We start from the raw sequence: 2,500 nt of genomic DNA on the forward strand, positions 1-2,500 counted from the left end.
CCATTTATCCTTCCTTGTGCTTCTTTCTTTTATTCTCCTTATTTACAGCCGTCTCCGGCCTCCGTGTTACTACGCTCATTCCTTTAGTTTCGTCTATTCCCCTCCAATATGCCTCCATTCTATTTTATTATTTATGTATGTCTTCCTCTTCCCTTATGCATCTTATACTCTTCCTCATTGTTCTTCAGTTTACTTTCCTTCTGTTCCCTCTGTACTTCCCTCGCTATCTCCTTCTTCTGCCCCTTCTCCCCTCTCCCCATTCGACCGTCCCCTCCACCCGATCTGTGTAGCCCTCTCCCACTCCTAATTCACCGTCGCAGGGAACCGTGGGCTGTCCTTGTCTATCCTGTTACCCGCCTGACCGCATACATGTGTATGGTCATTCATTTATCACAATTTGTTTTCTATTAGCGGCCGCGACACCTTTGTACTGGCCGAGACAGTGTCAAACTGGGCGACCATTTGTCAAGGGCGATAGTCTCGAGTAGAGTAGTGGCAGTGGTGGAAGTTTGGTGTGAGCAGTGGTCGTCGCTGGCGCTGGGGGAAGGGATGGTGGTGGCAGAGTCGACGGAAGGAACTGTGAAGTCTTTTGTGGATGGGTAGTAAAAGTATTGGCTCTGGTGATAACGCTAGTGCTTAAGATAGAACTAGTGTGATTCTCCAGGACTGGCTAAGCCCTAAAACTTTGCAGGGATTGAGAAGAAAAGAAAGAAGAAAACAATATACAGGGAAGGAGAAATTGAAACACATAATGTTAAACCGTCCGCGAAAAAGATGGCGCTTTAAAAGTCAGAATTCTAAACACAGGAAAGAAATTTGCTCTAAAAGAGGAAGAATCAGCGAATTCAGTTAGCAAGGACACAAACTTTCCGTCGCACAGGAACACAACAGGGCTGCTGAGGAAGTTACAGCAGAGAGGACATCTATGGGCAAGATTCTTATCTATGGACTCCGCAGAGGTAGGTGTTTGTGTGGGAGGCACGACACGGCACGCTAGCAGGGGCGCAGCAGGGAGGACCTAAGCCATGGCTGAATATAATAACAAATCTTTGGCTAAAACAAGGGAAACTGTGCCATGGAAGATTTGATACCTCGGGGGGAAGTGAGGATTGGAGACGCAAAATTTATTGTATTATATTCCGGCGCAAGGAAATCCTGGTCGTGTGTTTATACGAGGGATAGAATTCACACAGGTGAACCTGGTTTGATAAGGTATATTCATGGATATTAACCCGAACACGGCGAAACAGTGTAAAGGGAAATGGTCCGGAGGACGTGAATACCGAAGTAGAACAGAAACACAATAAAGGCAGGGTATATATGCCCACTGCGACGCGACAGGCCGTGAGAATGTCAAAAATTCCGTGAAATTCAAAACGAAATACATGGCAATAAATGTAAGCAAGACTTTCGGGGGTTTTATTTTCCTGGGGAAAATTACAAAACACAACACTGAAAGGTCTAGTCAGTTATTTCTCTCCGCTTTGGATAAGCTTTGTAATTATTTACGTAATCCCAGTGTAAAGAAGCATTTCTTCACTTAAAATAATTATAATCGATAGCACATCAGGACTTTCCCCCTCTCCTCGAACGATAATCCAAGACATTCTTTTAATCCTTCTTTTGCTTCCAAGCGTTAGATCATTCCATCCTCCTTCTCTCTTCCTGGACAATCCTCGCTCACTAATCCTCCATCTTCTTTTTTCCTGTATGAGTTCGGGTATTATATCCACTCTCTTCCGTAATTCACATTCCCTCCTCTTTCCTATCTCCCTCATCCATCGTTATCAATCATTCCCGTCTTATCTTCTCCATCTTCTGTCGGTCTCTTGCGTATTCCCTCTTTCCATACTCTGCCAACCCCCTCTGACCGACGCCTCTCCCCCGACACCTGTTACTAGCATTGGACAAGGACCTCTCGTCACCCGGACTTTTTTCCAATTTGCTACATTCGATTCACCAATAAATCATTCTGCGTATTTTTTTTCTGATATTCATCCCAACACTCACGACTAAGCTTCGCCCATAGTGTCCTGTTTTATTTTCGAGGGCCACGTATATCTTGACTTTGCTTTTGGCTCTTTGGATCTCTCTGTCTGTCTCTGTCTCTCTCTTTCTATTCTCTTTCTGTCTATCTGGCTGTATGTCTCTCTTTCTCTCTCTCTGTCTGTCTCTCTCTCTCTCTCTCTCTCTCTCTCTCTCTCTCTCTCTCTCTCTCTCTCTCTCTCTCTCTCTCTCTCTCTCTCTCTCTCTAACTCTCTCTCTCTCACACACACACTCTCTCTCACTCTATTCATATATGTATATATATGTATATTCATATGTCTATATATATGTATACTCATTATATATATATATCTAACTCTCTCTCTCTCTCTCTCTCTCTCTCTCTCTCTCTCTCTCTCTCTCTCTCTCTCTCACACACACACACACTCTCTCTCTCTCTCTCTCTCTCTCTCTCTCTCTCTCTCTCTTTCTCTAACTCTCTCTCTCTCTCTCA

The sequence above is a fragment of the Penaeus chinensis genome, chromosome 16, assembly GCF_019202785.1.
Source record: "Penaeus chinensis breed Huanghai No. 1 chromosome 16, ASM1920278v2, whole genome shotgun sequence".
Taxonomy (NCBI): Eukaryota; Metazoa; Arthropoda; class Malacostraca; order Decapoda; family Penaeidae; genus Penaeus; species Penaeus chinensis.